Source organism: Bison bison, unplaced genomic scaffold, assembly GCF_000754665.1.
Source record: "Bison bison bison isolate TAMUID 2011002044 unplaced genomic scaffold, Bison_UMD1.0 scf7180017864470, whole genome shotgun sequence".
In the NCBI taxonomy this organism is placed as follows: Eukaryota; Metazoa; Chordata; class Mammalia; order Artiodactyla; family Bovidae; genus Bison; species Bison bison.
Genome location: NW_011495031.1, coordinates 430808 through 447040, shown reverse-complemented (window position 1 = coordinate 447040; position 16233 = coordinate 430808). Strand labels below are relative to the sequence as shown.

The window sequence follows — 16233 nt, the reverse complement described above, 5'->3', positions numbered from 1 at the left end:
TGCTGCTGCTGCTACTGAGTTGCTTTAGTCGTGTCCCACTCTGTGCGACCCCATAGACAGCAGCCTACTAGGCTCCCCCGTCCCTGGGATTCTCCAGGCAAGAACACTAGAGTGGGTTGCCATTTCCTTCTCCAATGCATGAAAGTGAAAAGTGAAAGTGAAGTCGCTCAGTTGTATCCGACTCTTCGCTACCCCATGGACTGCAGCCCACCAGGCTCCTCCATCCATGGGATTTTCCAGGCAAGAGTACTGGAGTCAGGTGCCATTGCCTTCTCCGTTTCTCTCCTGAATGGTATGATTTCCAATGTGATATAACAAACTACTTGTTCTCTCTTCAGTTTTAAGCAGTAGTAGGCTTATGCTTAATTGAGTGCACAACTACAAAATTCCTGTTATCTTAGTTTTAGTAATATAATCGGATAAAGATTAAAATTAAAAATAATAGTAAACTATAAACTCCATGGGTCTTCCCTGGTAACTCAGCTGGTAAAGAATCCGCCTGCAATGCAGGAGACCCCAGTTCGATTCCTGGGTCTGGAAGATCCCCTGGATAAGTGATAGGCCAGCCACTCCAGTATTCTTGGGCTTCCCTAGTGGCTCAGACAGTAAATAATTCGCCTGAAATGTGGGAGACCTGGGTTCAGTCCTTGGGTTGGGAAGATCCCCTGGGGGAGGGCATGGCAACCCACTCTGGTATTCTTGCCTGGAGAGTCTCTGTGGATAGAGGAGCCTGGCGGGCTGCAGTCCATGGGATTGCAAAGAGTCGGACATCTCTGAGTGACTAAGCGTAGCACATAAACTCCTTGAAGCATAGGCTTTGGTTATTTTCACCATTATCCTCAGTGCCTAGAATAGTTTCTGGATATTCTTTGAGTCCAGTGCATATTTATTTACTTTTTAAAATATAATTGACCTACAACAGTTATGTTAGTTCCTGGTGTATAACATCATGACTCCATATTTCTATACATTATAAAGTGATCAACATAAGTGTAGTTACCATCTGTCACCATACAAAGTTATTACAATATTACTATGTTCCTCATGTTGTACATTTCACCCCTGTAATTCATTTGTTTCATAGCTAGAATTTTGTACCTCTTAATCTCTCTCACTTATTTCACTCAAGTCCCAATCCTCCTCTATTCTGGCAACCACCTGTTTGTTCTCTGTATCTAGAAGTCTGTTTCCTTTCTGTTGGTTCACTTGTTTTGTATTTTAGAATCCACATATAAGTGAAATCTTAAGGTACTTGTCTTTTTCTTATGTTTTCTTATTATTTCACTTAACATAATACCCTCTAGGTCCACTCAGGTTGTCCCAAATGGCAATACTGCATTCTTTTAGTGGTGGAAAAGTATATCCACTATGTCTTCTTTGACCATTCATCTACAGCTGGATATTTAGATTGCTTCCATATCTTGACTCGGAGAAGGCAATGGCACCCCACTCCAGTACTCTTGCCTGGAAAATCTCATGGACGGAGGAGCCTGGTAGGCCATATCTTAACTATTGTAAATAATGTTGCACTGAATATAGAGGTGTATGCTGCTGCTACTAAGTTGCTGCAGTCGTGTCTGACTCTGTGCGACCCTATAGACGGCAGCCCACCAGGCTCCGCCGTCCCTGGGATTTTCCAGGCAAGAACACTGGAGTGGGTTGCCATTTCCTTCTCCAACGCATGAAAGTGAAAAGTGAAAGTGAAGTCGCTCAGTCATGTCTGACTCTTAGCGACCCCATGGATGGCAGCCTGCCATGCTCCTCTGTCCATGGGATTTTCCAGGCAAGAGTACTGGAGTGGGGTGCCATTGCCTTCTCCGTAGAGGTGTATAAATCTTTTCAAATCAGTGTTTGTGTCTTCAAAAAATGTCCAGAAGTGGAACTAATTTTAGTGGAACTCTGTACCGTTTTTCATTGTGGCTGTACAGTTTACAATCCCAGATGCAGTGCAAGTGTTCACTTTCTCCATACCCTTACCAACACTTATTATTTGTTGTCTTTTGATAGTAGCTATTCTTATGGGTGTGAAGTGGTATCTCATTGTGATTTTGATTATGTTCACCTGATGATTAGTGATTTGAGTATGTTTTCATGTATCTGCAGGCAATCTGTGTGTCTTTGAAAAGATGTCCATTCAGGTCCTCTTTTAATCTGGTATTTTTTTTTTTCAAGTTGCGTTTTATGAGTTCTCTGTATATTTTAAATATTAACCCCTTATCACACAAATTGTTTGCAAATATCTTCTTTTGTTTAGCAGGCTGCCTTTTCATTTTGTTGGTGGTTTCTTTCATTGTCTACAAGCTTTTTAAGGTAGTCCCGTTTGTTTATTTTCAGTTTTGTTTCTCTTGCCTGAGCAGACAGATCCACAAAAATATTGCTAAGACTAGTATCAAAGTGTACTGCCTATGTTTTCTTATAGGAGTTATATGATCTTAGGATTTACATGTCGGTCTTTAATCCATTTTGTGTTTATTTTTGTATATGCTGTGAGAAAGTGGCCCAGTTCTGTTCTTTCGCATGTTAAGCTGCCCAGTTTTCCAACACCATTTATTGAAGAGATTGTCTTATTATCATTGTATATTCTTGGCTCTTGGTCAGTTGACCGTATAACTGTAGGTTTACTTCTGAAATTTCTATTCTGTTTCATTGGTCCACCTGGCTGTTTTTGTGCCTGTACTATACTTTTTTTGATTATTTTTAACTTTGTCGTATACTTTGAAGTTGGGGATCAGGATACCTTCCACTTTGTTGTTCTTCCTAAATGTTTTCATTATTTGGGGTCTTTTGTGGTGCTGTACCCATTTTAGAATCATTTGTTGAATTTGGTTTCTTAATATTTTCTTGAGGATTTTTGCATCTATGTTCATCAGTGTTGTTGATCTTTGATTTTTCTTTTTATTGGTATATTTGCCTGATGTTGGTGTCAGGATGAAGCTGGCCACATAAAGTGAATATGGAAGCATCCCTTCCTCTTCAGTAGTTTTGGAATAGTTTGAAAAGTATGGGTGTTAACTCTTCCTTAAATGTTTAGTAAAATTCACCTGTGAAGTTGTCTCATTCTGGACCTTTTTTTGGCAAGATTTTGATTATCGATTCACTTTCATTACTGGTAATTTGTTTGTGGTTTCTCTCCTATTTCTTCATGATTCAGCCTTAGAAATTGTAAATTTCTAGGACTTCATCAGTTTCTCTCGGGTTGTCCATTTTATTGACATATAATTTTTCATAGTAGTCTCTGGTGATCCTTTGTATTTCTGTGGTGTCAGTTGTAACTTCTCTTTCTCTAATTTTGTTTACTTCCGGCTAAAGGTTTATCAAATTTATCTTTTCAAAGAAGCAGATCTTTGTTTTGTTGATAGTTCCTTTTTAAAGTGTCTCTTTCATCATTCCCATTCTGATCTTTATTACTTATTTCCTTCTCCTAACTTTCAATCAGTTTTGTAATGTTTGGCATCTTAGGTTACGTCTTTTTGTCTCCTGTGTCCCTTAACTACTTATTGTGGATATAGATGATTTTGCTACATTTGTCTTTTAACATTCTTTCTAGCTTTGTATGTGGTTGATCTACTACCTTCCTGTATGTTTGTCTTTGCCAGTGAGATGTTTCCTTTCACAGTTTTCATATTTCTAGTGGTTTTCTTTTCTGATTAGAGAATCTACTTGTAAAGCTAATTTAGTAGTGCTAAACTTGTTTAACTTCTCCTTCTCTGTAAAACTCTGTATCTCTCCTCCAGTTCTGAATGACAGCCTTACCTGGTATAGTGTTCTTGATTGTAGATTTTTTTCCCTTTCATCATTTAAACTGTATCATGCCACTTCCTTCTAGCCTGCAGAATTTCTGTTGAAAAGTCAACTGGTGGTCTTATGGGAATTCCTTTGTGGATAACTAACTACTTTTCTCTTAGTTCTTTCAAGTTTCTCTCTTTATCTTTAATATTTTCCATTTTAATCACAATGAGTCTTGGTGTGAGTCTCTGTTTCCTGCATCTGGATATCTGTCTCCTTTCTCAAGTTAGAGAAGTTTTTAGAGAACGTCAAAAATTTTCTTTTCTCTCTTTTTCTTCTTCTGGGATCCCTATAATGCAAATATTTTTAGGCTTGATGTTGTGCTGAAAATCCCTTAAGATTTCCTCATTTTAAAGAACTTTGTTTTGTTGTTCAACTTGGGTGGCTTCCACTACTCTATTTTCCAAATTGCTTATTTGTTTCTCCATATTATCTATCTTCTATTGATTCCTTCTAGTTTTTTTTTTTTTTTTTGCTATTGTATTCTTAAGCTCTGTTTGGTTCTTCTTTACATTTTTTGTCTGTTGAACTTCTCACCATATTCATCCATTTTCTCCCAAGTTTGTTGAGTATTTTGTTATCATTACTTTGAAGTCTTTAACAGCTTATTTTCATTTAACTTTGTTCTGTTGGGATTTTAGCTTGTTTCTTTGTTTGGAATATATTCTTCTTTCACCTCATTTTGTCAAAATTCTGTTTTTAATTCTATATATTATGTAGATTGGTTACATTTTCTGCTCTTACAGAAGTTGCCTCATGTAGCAGACGGCCTCTGGGGCTCAGGAGCACATTCACTCTGGTCCCCAGAGCTCTAGGGGTGCCCCCTATGTGGATTGTATGGGCTTTCTGTCCTGGTGGGGCTGACTACTCTGGGCACACTGGTTAGTGAGACTGGGCTCCTGCCTGGTTGGCTGTCAGGCCCTATCTGATGTGGTAGTTCCTGTCCCTCTGGTGGGCAAGGCTCGGTCCCAGTACATCTGGCTGCAAAAACTTGGAAGGCTCAGGGCTGAAGTCAGCCAGATGCTGAGCAAATCTGAGTCCTAGTTTGATGGTGACATGGGCCAGGATGTCCTGGGACTGGTGCTGTCCCAGTGGTGGGTGGACCAGGTCCTACAGCAACTACCAGCAGTTCCCAGGAGGCTCAGAGATGCTGCCAGCTTGCTGATGAGCAGAGCTGTGTCCCAGCAAGACTGGCTGCTCAGCCCTGGGGAGTCCCAAGACTGATGCCAGCTGGCTGGTGGGTGGGTAAGCCCCTGCACTGATAGAACTAGAGGGAAGACTCCTAAATGTCACTTCCAGCAGCAGTGTTCTTATGGTAGAGGAGTTCCCCCAAATGGCTGTTGCCAGGTCTGTGTCCCCATGCGGAGTCCCAGTTTCCTCCTACATCTCCAGGAGGCCCTCTCAGATCAGCAGATGGGTCTAACCTAAGTTCCTTATGAATTACTGCATATGCACTGGGTCTCAGAGTGTGTGAGATTTCCTATTCAGTCTTTAATGACAGAGCCTCTGTTTCCTATAGGCCCCTGGCTCTCCTGTACAAAAGTTCCTACTGGCTTTCAAAACCAGGTGTCTTTCCCATTTAACATCACCAGGCTGGTGAGCCCAGTATAGGCTCCTGGCACCTTGAGGAGAACCTCAGCAATTGTGCTTATCCTCCTGTTCATGTGTTGCCTGTTATACTGGGTCTTGATTATATTGGGGTGCAGGTCTTGATTATACCAGATCTTTGTCCCTCCTACCATCTTATTGTGCTTCTTTTTTGAATCTTTAGTTGTAGAAAACCTTTTCTAATATTCAAGTCATTCTCATCAATAGTTGTTCTGTAAACATTGTTAATTTTGGTGTGCTTATGAGAAGAGGTTAACTTAGGGTCTTATTACTGTACTATCTTGGCCACCCAGTAATTATTTCTAGAAAAAAATGAATAGATAATTCATAGAGAAATGTATATATAAGATTATTTTTTATTTAGATTAAAGATAAAACTCCAGAAAATTAAAAATCTTATTTTGTAAAAAACTATGTAAATCATTCAGGGTAGGGGACTTCATAATAACTTTTGAACTGAAATTTTCCTTAAAACCAATAAAGAGTTTATGTGGCAAGCAGCAGAAATGAAATAAAGAAGAAATCCCACTCTTGCATAGATAAACAATTATAGCTGAAATTCAGTAAAGTTGTTACTGAGTCCAAGTTCATAGTGCTCACCTTCTGATAGGCCAGTAAAGTGAGAAACACGTTGTTAGGGCAAAGAATAGTGACTTTATGTGGAAATCCAGCACACTGGGAAGGTGGCAGACTAGTGTCCCAAAGAACCATCTTACCTAGTTAGAATTCAGGCTTCTTTTATACTAAAAGGGGAGGCAGGTAGTTGGTTCTTGCAGCCTTCTTGGTGTCAGAATCCTTTGCTCTTGCATCTGTCCAGGCTCATAAGGTCATGATGTTCCTGTAAACCTCTGAGATGACAAATACTATTCTCTGTTCTGCAACTCTTTGTTGTTCAGTTGCTCAGTCTTGTCCGGCTCTTTGTGACTCCATGGGCTGCAGCACACCAGGCTTCCCTGTCCTTCACCATCTCCCGGAGCTTGCTCAAACTCATGTCCATTGAATCAGTGATGCCATCCAACCATCACGTCCTCTCCTCCCCTTTTCCTCCTGCCTTCAATCTTTCCCAGCATCAGGGTTTTTTCTAACAAGTCAGCTCTTTGCATCAGGTGGCCAAAGTATTGAAGCTTCTGCTTCAGCATCAGCCTTCCAATGATTATTCAGGATTGATTTCCTTTAGGATTGACTGGTTTGATTTCCTTACAGTTCAAGGGACTCTCAAGAGTCTTATCCAACACCACAGTTCAAAAGTATAAATTCTTGGGTGTTCAGCCTTCTTTATGGTCCATCTCTCACATCCATACATGACTACTGCAACTCTTTATATAAATGGGGAAGTGTTACTCCTTTAAAGGTCAGAGCCTTGAGAATGGACTATCCTTTATACTTTCAGACTATAAGCAATATTCTTAACTTGTAGCAATAGCAATAGTATGCAAAGGTTAAAATAAAAGAAATGGACCCAATACAGAGTCAGATATATTCATCCCTATTACAAGGTGGGGAAGCAATTTACATTGTTACCCTTGTTTTATGGGCCCTCTCTCCATGTTAATGAGGCTATAAAGAAAACATCACATGCAAATGAAGTAAACAGTAAATACATTTTGAGATCCAATTAATATCTTTGAGAATGATGGGGGCAGAGTCTGGCAAGAGTTTGGGGGGTAAGTAAATGAGATTATGGGAATGGGCCTTAACTTTAGAAGCAAGAGATGCTGCTCTAAGCATTCTCTGGAATTGTTGATCTTCCTACTCACTTGGTGAATCAGCATAAACAAGCTAACTATTTTGAGTTACTTGTGTCACCCATTCTGATTTGAAGCCATTGCCTAATTGAAGGCAACCCCAAACCTTTAAGAATATGGACTGTAAATATTTCGTGCAAACGGTTTTGTAAATTGATGTGAGTATCTGAAATGTAAATTGGCATGACAGTCAGTTGTCACAGTTGTTTTTCTTGATTCTTAACAAGGAGTTTGAGCCCACCCAAAGGATTTAAAATAAGTAAAATGGGGAACCACCATTTAAATCTCTACTCCTTGTAACTTTTAATAATGCTTATTTATGTAATGGTGTACTATGTATGTGGCTTGTTTTCTAAAGTACCTCAATTTTTTTTTTGGATGTTATGGCATAAATAATAATTTTTTTAAATGTTGTTAATCTTTTTACAGTTCAGAAAAGAATAAACCCTCAAGTATTAAATCAACTTTTTGAGTGAAACCTATAGATTTTTTGAAATATATGAATCTGTATTAATTTTAAACATTACATGGTTAAGTAAAACAAGGGTAGGCAGTGGAATTTTTTGCAATTTGGGTAGCAGAAAGGCCTCACTGAAAGGTAAAAACATTTTATCAGAGACCTGGCAGAAGAAAGGGAATGAGCCTTGCAGGTATTGATGGGAGGAACATTCAGGCTGAGAAAAGATTAAAAAAAAAAAAAAAAGTCTTGAGGTAATAAAAATGTACCTGCTGTGTTGAGTCAATACCAAGGAGTAGAACAACTCAGGGGAAGATGGCCAGCAATGAGGTCCATGAGTTCAAAGGGCAGGGTGTGTAGGGCTTTTTTGGGCCTTGGGTGACATCCCTTTGGGCCTTTGGTGACAAATTACGGCTTCCCTGACAGCTCAGTTGGTAAAGAATCCACCTGCAATGCAGGAGACCGCGGTTCGATTTCTGGATTGGGAAGATCCACTGGAGAAGAGATAGGCTACCCACTCCAGTATTCCTGGGCTTCCCTCATGGCTCAGTTGGTAAAGAACCTACCTGCAATACAGGAGACCTGGGTTTGATCCCTGGGTTGGGAGGATCCCCTGGAGAAGGGAAAGGCTACTCACTCCCGTATTCTGGCCTGGAGAATTCCACGGACAGTATGGTCCTTGGGGATCACAAAGACTCCAACACGACTGAGCGACTTTCGCTTTCACTATGGACAAGAATCGAGTAGGAGGTGGTAACCCATTCCAGTATTCTTGTCTAGAAAATTCCGTGGACAGAGGAGCCTGGCAGGCTACAGTCCATGGGGTCCAAAGAGTCAGACGTGACTGAGCGACTGATCACACACACATGGACAACAAAACACATCACTGACTCTCATTCATTATTCCTGGCACCACCTAACTTTAGAATTGTTATGAGAAGCCTGGCTTCTCTTCCCTGGCTGATGCATTTCTCTGTGCATCCAGCCTTTTCCAGTGAGAGACTACTGAAGGGCACCTGCTGTCTCTGAAGGGTTGTGGACTGTAATCACTCTGTAGCTTTTTTTCCCTTGGTTACACAAGATCTGAGCTCCTTGGGGCAATGCAGAAAGTTAAGGAGTATGGAAAAACATTATTCTATAGAGAGAAGAGGCAGAGTCAGTCTCCTGGTCTGTGACACAGTAGAAGAGTTGCTGAAAATTCATGGATAGAATGTTTTTTTGTAAGAAACGTTTAACATGCACCAGAAGAACGTTTTGCAAAGGCAGTATCTTTTTATTAATTTTGTGAGTTACATGATTATTTTATAAAAATAACAATTGCCCTTTGTCTTCTGACTAAATCTGTGGTTTTCTGTTGCTATGTGCTCGATGCTGGGTTTCCGAGTGGCTCTGAGAAGCAGAGCAGCTGCTCTCTGTGTCAGAAAAACATTTTTCCTCCTGTCTCAGAGTGGACGTAGTTGGCAGGGGCTCGTGTAGCTCTTCAGCCTTAGATCCATCTTCTGTCCAGGTATGCATTCACCCTTCCCTTTCACAAGACTAATGCTTTATCTGAGAGACCTTGGGACTGAAATAATTAATGACCCAAGGCTCCAACTTGGCTAAGAAAGAACAGCAAGGCCCTCATATTAGATATAAGGAATAAAAATATAAAAAACTGTAAGGAATGGAATTTTTAACTTATTTATGATATTGAGAAAACAAACTGCATTTAATTCTTTCAACAATGTGTGAGATGTTACTATGTTTTACTACTATTTGTGTTTTACAAATAAAGAAACTAAACCATACAGATGATTAAATTGCTTAAAGTTACAACCAATAAACAACCAAAAACTGAATTTTGGATGCAAGCATGTTTTACTCATTTAAATACTAACAGTTTTCTGTGTCGTAAACACTGGCAAAAACAAACAAACAAAATGACTCTAGAGAAAAATTAGAAAAGGTGGTAAAATTGAAGGAAGTCTCAGGGACTGAATCCAGAAATAGGTAATCCTATAATTATCCTATAAATGAGATTTGTCATGGTCTGGTTTAAGGTCAGTGTGGTTGGGTCTCAAATATCTATGTGCTTAAAAATCATTTAGGGAGTTTCTTTTAAGATGCAGATTTCTGGACTCTAACCCAGAGGCTCTGGTTAAGTTGGGGTGAGGCAGAGTCTGGAAATCCCCACTTGGTAAATATCCAGATAATGTTGATGCAGATTCTCTGCAAAAACATTCTGAGAAATATTGCTCAAAGTGGAAATTCACTAGTCAGAACAGTACCAAGAAATCAGGAGGCTTCCAGTTTCACATCCAGGAATTGAGAGAAAACAGACCTATGCACTGCTCACAGATGAAGATAAACAGGTTTTCTCCAATAGAGGCTTTTCCCATGTATTCCACTCTGACTTTGAGAATAAGAGACGGTATAGAAGAAGTAAAGTAACTCCCCTTTTAGGTAAGATTACAGAAATTTGAAACAAATGCAGAAGAGGAAAATGTAAAACATATTTATTATTTCCCTCCATGTTTTCATTCTGTACTTTTTTATTTCACTCACACAGCCAGACACACTAGAAAAGATTCTCAGAGGAAGCTAAAAATACTGCCCTTGTCACTAACAGACTTCACATCCCCATTGCTTCTTTTTTTTCTGAATCCTTAGTAGAGAAGGGCATCTTTTGTCTCTTGCCTTTTTCTGACAAAAATTAGGTTCCTGGTTTCTGAGTTACTTTTGTGATAGATTCTTGTCTCTCTGACTAAATTCACTAGATCTGCATTGAGGCCAATAGTTCAGGTCCCCGGGATGTCACTCAGGCCTGACACTGGGCCCAGGTTGAGCAAGGGCTTTGTTTTAAATAGGGAGCTCAGCCTGGCAACACAAAGAATAAAACAGAACATAAGTCCCAAGGCTGTAGTCTTGAACATAAGTTTGTTCTGTCATTCAACAAATGTTTATTGAGTGTGTATTGTTTATCGGATATGTGCTGGGTGTTAAGCTGAGAAATGATTTACGGTTAAAAGAACTGATTTAGAAAACCTCATTGTCTTTGGTTTCCTGTTGAAAACCTTTAAAATTTGTTTATCTATTCTGTGTTGTAAGCTTATTTAAACATATGATTAAATAAATTACTTTTGAGCATTTATGATGCCTGTTACCTGGAGAATTCTATTTTCTGTGCCTGGAGAACTCTGTGTATTTTGGGGTCATGTAAAGAAGAACAGTACTAAGACCATAGACTTAAAGAGTCAAACCAACTCTGGGTCATACTTGCTTTTGATTCCTGTTAGCAGGGTGAACCCAGCTGAGTTATTTCTTTTCTCTGAGCCTCGCTTTTGAAAAATAATCTGTAAAACTTTAGAGGCTTTCCGAAGAGTAAATAAAGAATATAAAGGATTTGACACATATTTAGTAGTTAATAAATTTCAGTTACTATTATTATGGTGGCTTCCCTTGTGGCTCAGATGGTAAAGAATCTGCCTACAATGCAGGAGACCCGGGTTCTATCCCTGATTAAGAAGATCCCTTGGAGAAGGGAATGGCTACCCACTCCAGTCTTCTTGCCTGGAGAATCCCATGGACAGAGGAGCCTGGTGGGCTACAGTCCATGGGGTCACAAAGAGTCGGACACGACTGAGTGACTAACACTATTATTTTTGTGATTTTCCTAAAACCCACGAGGAGCCTACAGTATAGAAAGGGACACGGATATGTCTTTAAAGGTGAAAAGCAAGGCACTGCAATGGGCACCAGGTGGGTCAGGGCAGCACCATGTGCTGTGGAGATGGTAGCGAGGAGAGGTGTTGGAAGCAGCCTCCTAGAGCCAGTCCCCACCGTGTGGTATAGACACAGCATGATGCCACCCTCTGACTCTATATTCAAATCGATCTTTAGTGTACAGTTCTTTATTTTGAGCTACACAAATCGAGAAATATTTAAAAAGTAAGTAATAGAAGAAAAAGAACAATTATTTTTGTAAGGGAAAATTAAAGGATATGTGATTATTTAAATCTAGGAACATGGTTCTTAATAAAGTTTCTGGTACATGAACTATTTTGGAAAGGCAAGAAAAATACAAGACAAAAAGAAATCTAATGATAGAGCTTTTGTTTTTCATTTGTATTGCCTTCTTATGCCTCATGAAGGGATTACAGGAAGCAGGTGCCAATTACGCATGTGTTGATGAATGACTGTTATTTCCCTCTTTTCTGACTGATTTTTGCCAAAGCCATTAAACAAGAGCAATTTTTGTTAAAAACAGCTTATCTGGAATGAGAGGACTGGTAACTTTTGAAGTTATACCAGTTGCTTTATAGCCAGGATGATCAAAACATCTGTGATTCAGAAGGGGATACTTTTGAGAATAAAAAGGGATTCTTTATTAATAACTAAGCTGAGATGCGTGTCAACTGGGCTTGTCCCAGGTAAATTGAATATGTAGGCAGCATAATGATAGTTTTTATTTATTAAATACCCATCATTAGTTGTTTCCTAATTAATATCAGAAATAAATTCATAGAGCCTATAAAACTAAGCTAACAAAAACTCAGTCATGCAAACGCTATGAGAAAAGTTAAATGTTTAACATAAAGCAAAGAAATAAAGATGAATAGTTATTGAATGATCATTTATTAAGCATCATCTCACTCAATCATAGATATAACGCTCAGAGAGATATGTAAATTCTTCAAGGTTTCATTGCTAGTAAGTAATAGATACAGTGGAAACAGTGTCAGACTTTATTTTTAGGGGCTCCAGAATAACTGCAGATGGTGATTGCAGCCATGAAATTAAAAGACGCTTACTCCTTGGAAGGAAAGTTATGACCAACCTAGATAGCATATTCAAAAGCAGAGACGTTACTTTGCCAAGAAAGGTCCGTCTAGTCAAGGCTACGGTTTTTCCAGTAGTCACGTATGGATGTGAGAGTTGGACTGTGAAGAAAGCTGAGTGCCGAAGAATTGATGCTTTTGAACTGTGGTGTTGGAGAAGACTCTTGCGAGTCCCTTGAACTGCAAGGAGGTCCAACCAGTCCATTCTAAAGGAGATCAGTCCTGGGTGTTCTTTGGAAGGACTGATGGTGAAGCTGAAACTCCAATACTTTGGCCACCTCATGTGAAGAGTTGACTCATTGGAAAAGACTCTGATGCTGGGAGGGATTGGGGGCAGGAGGAAAAGGGGGCGACAGAGGATGAGATGGCTGGATGGCATCACCGACCCAATGGACATGAGTTTGAGTGAACTCCAAGAATTGGTGATGGACAGGGAGGCCTGGTGTGCTGCAGTTCATGGGGTGGCAAGGAGTCCAACACAACTGAGCAACTGAACTGAACTGAACTGAATAGATATAAATGAGGCTTTAATTTCAGATCTGTCTGACTTGGGATTTTATCAAAAACTACATCAACAGTTTTTGTCTTAAAGCAGAAAAGTGTTTAATAGCTGCATTTAAGTAAAAATTATGATTCTTTAAATAATTCACAGTGTCTCAGAAACAGCAATATAATTTCAGAGAAGGAGGTAAATTGAATCTTTCTATGAAGGTTAGTCTCACTTCCTGGAATCCTTCCGAACATGGGAGCATCCCTAATTTTGAGTTATTTAAAACAAAATATAGAAAGGGATGCAAGCTATTTTCAATGTACACAAATGCATTATTTTTTCCTAGTCCATTTCTTCTATACTCCAAATGTCCATGCAATTTTCCCAGAAACGGAGTATTTTTAATTTACCCTTTCCTTGTGCTTTTTCCTTGATGCTAAGTGCTGATTTCTTATACTGGCTCACTGGTAAACTTGTCTCTATGTAATAAACTAGAACAAGGTTACTTTGTGATTCCCATCTTGAACCTGAGTTGTGCTCTCACGTCTGAAGGATAATGGTGATATTGCAAAAGGAATAGAGATCCTGGTGACCTTGAATCTGGGCACATAATGCTGGCTATAGTCAGAGCTCTGTTTTCAAATCTCTGTGTTTAGGCATACAGTAGCTGTGTGGGTTTGTGTAAATTACTTCACTTCTCTGTACAGAGCTGGCTTCAAGGATGTGTAGTCTCCAGTTACCCAGGGCCTGGTACTCAGGAGGACTCCTTTGTTCTTGTTCAGCTGTTACATCATGTCCTACTCTTTGTGACTGCATGGACTGCAGCACGCCAAGCTCCTCTGTTCTCCACTCTCCTGGTTACTCAAATACATGTCCTTTGAGTTGGTGTTGCTATCTAACCATCCCATTCTCTGCCACCCTCTCTCCTTTTACCCTCGGTCTTTCCCAACATCAGGTTTTTTTGTTTTGTTTTGTTTTACAATGAATCAGCTCTTCTCATCAAATGGCCAAAGTATTGGAGCTTCAGCTTCAGCATCAGTTCTTCCAATGAGTATTCAGGGTTGACTTCCTTTAGAATTGACCAGTTTTATCTCCTTGCAGTCCAAGGGACTCTCAAGAGTCTTCTCCAGTACCACAGTTTAAAAGCATCAGTTCTTTGGTGCTCAGCCTTCTTTAAAGAGAACTCTGCCCTTGGTTTAATTCTCTGCTGTCCCTATCTTGAAATTTGTAGTATTTTTCAAACACAGAGCTTTTGCATTTTCATTTGGCACAAGGTCTCACAAATTATATAGCAGATCTTGTTTCTAATCCTTATTTTATTATTTTTAAATTTATAAAAAAATTTAATAATTTATAAAACAGGGATAGTTTTCTTCATCTTAGGGTGCATGGACTCCTCCTAGGAAAGGGCATGCCAGTGGGAAGAGTCAGGCAGTGAGCTTAATCTGAACTGTTTAATTTATGAAGGAGGAAAGTTGACCTTGGCCATCACATGATGTTCACTCCTCTTAGTGTCTTTTGGTTTAGCCAGCTGTGGGCATGTGCCATGGGTGGGGGCAAATAAAAGTGCTCTTTTAAATGAGAGTATCTAGGAGATATTAGAAGCATAAGGCAAAGATGCATGGAACCATGGTCAGGTAGTATGGCATGATAATTAGGGAGACTGTTTCTCTTTATGTCAGCAAAATTGGGCTGTGGTCCCACCATGTTGGTGCTGGCATCATGGCATCAGGGTCACAGCTTAGGGGACTGGCATTGGCCAAGTGCCAGGGGCAGTGTTGACAGTGGTGATAAAGTTCCCTTTGAGGTTTTAAAGGGCCTCGAAGAGCAAGCAGCAGATACACTTACAGCCACTACCACCATGAAAATGAACTGACATTATCCTGGGAGGAAGTGGAGGAGAATGGCAGATGTCAGGTGCTTCCTTCGGCCCTGGATGAAAAACACAGGTGAGAAACATTCTGCACACTCTAAGAAATAATTGGAATGGATTTTGCAAGGGGCTAGAGGTACTTTAAAAGCTAATGAGGAAATGGCATCAGAGAAAGGTGGGTTTGAGAAAATTAAGACCCTATTCTGAGTTATTGTGGTCTGTGACATATAGGTTACTTTGACAAATGAGCCTCCTTTATTTTGTTAATTAATGTTGGGACTAATTGTATTTCGATTATATATTTAAGGCAATGTAAATGAAAGTGTTAGTCATTCAGTTATGTCTGACTCTTTGCAACTCCATGGACTGTAGCCTGCCAGGCTCCTCTGTCCATGGAATTCTCCAGGCAAGAATCCTGGAGTGGGTAGCCCTTCTCTTCTCCAGGGAATCTTTCCAACACAGGGATCAAACCCAGGTCACCTGCATTGCAGACAGATTTTTTACTGTCTGAGCCACTAGGGAAGTCCAATAAGGCCATGTAACATTCTAGCAAATCATAATCTGAACACCAAAAACAAGGGAAAATAAACCTCAGTAGAAATGTTACTAATGCATCCCTTATTTATAAAAAATGATAATGGATTGTTACTGTGGTGTTTAGAAAGGTTTTTATTTCTTGCTAACACCTCACAGCTCATGAAGTAGAAGGCCATTTAGTATGAAAGTGATGGCTCAGATGGTAAAGAATCTGCCTGCAATGCAGGGGACCCTGGTTTGAATGTTCTAGATCAGGAAAATCCCCTGGAGAAGGGAATGGCAACCCACCCTAGTATTCTTGCCTGCAGAATTTTATGGACAGAGGAGCCTGGTGGGCTTCAGTCCATGGAGTCACAGTCAGACACGACTGGGTGACTAATATACAGTATGCAAGTGAAGGATTCTGTTCATGATCCTATATTTATACTGTGGAATTAAATATGGATAACAAATTGGCACATATTCCCAGTTAGCCAGTACTGCTATATAGTTGAGTAATCAGTGTCCACAAAAATATCTTAATTTCTGGTAACGCATAGATTAAAATAGTTGTCTTCTTAATAGATGAACTTTGTAGTTGAGAGCAGTGAGGATAAAGAGCTGATCATGGAAGACAGTACTTTCAGAGATTATTTCTATAGTTCATTAATGTGTCAACATTCGAATTATAGGGGTCCCAGAAAAAGAAGAAAGAGGGAAAGGGCCTGAGAAAATATTTGAAGAGATCAAAGTCGAAAACTTCCCCGACTTGGGAAAGAAAATACTCAGGAAGTGCAGAGAGTCATATACAGGATATACCCAAGGAGGAATAAATACACCAAGACACATATTAATCAAACTAACAAAAATTATATAATAATTACAAGGAAAGAACTGATTGTGGATTCACTAGCCCAACGGAAGAGACAAAAACAACAGAA

General features: G+C 39.6%; 1 protein-coding gene across 3 annotated transcripts in view; it reads left to right on the top strand.

Annotated features, from left to right (window-relative positions):
* The window catches only part of TMEM117 (transmembrane protein 117), a 619460-nt gene that overhangs the window by 233051 nt on the left and 370176 nt on the right, over window positions 1–16233 (top strand). The window contains exon 1 of one of the 3 annotated variants that reach the window (XM_010860741.1): window positions 9033–9103. The exons of 1 other annotated variant lie outside the window; for it this stretch is intronic. The gene's annotated coding sequence lies outside the window, so the exon portion shown is untranslated. Of the gene's footprint in view, window positions 1–9032; window positions 9104–14291; window positions 14853–16233 lie in introns of those variants that run through there. One more of the 3 variants, XM_010860740.1, reaches the window with a different exon arrangement.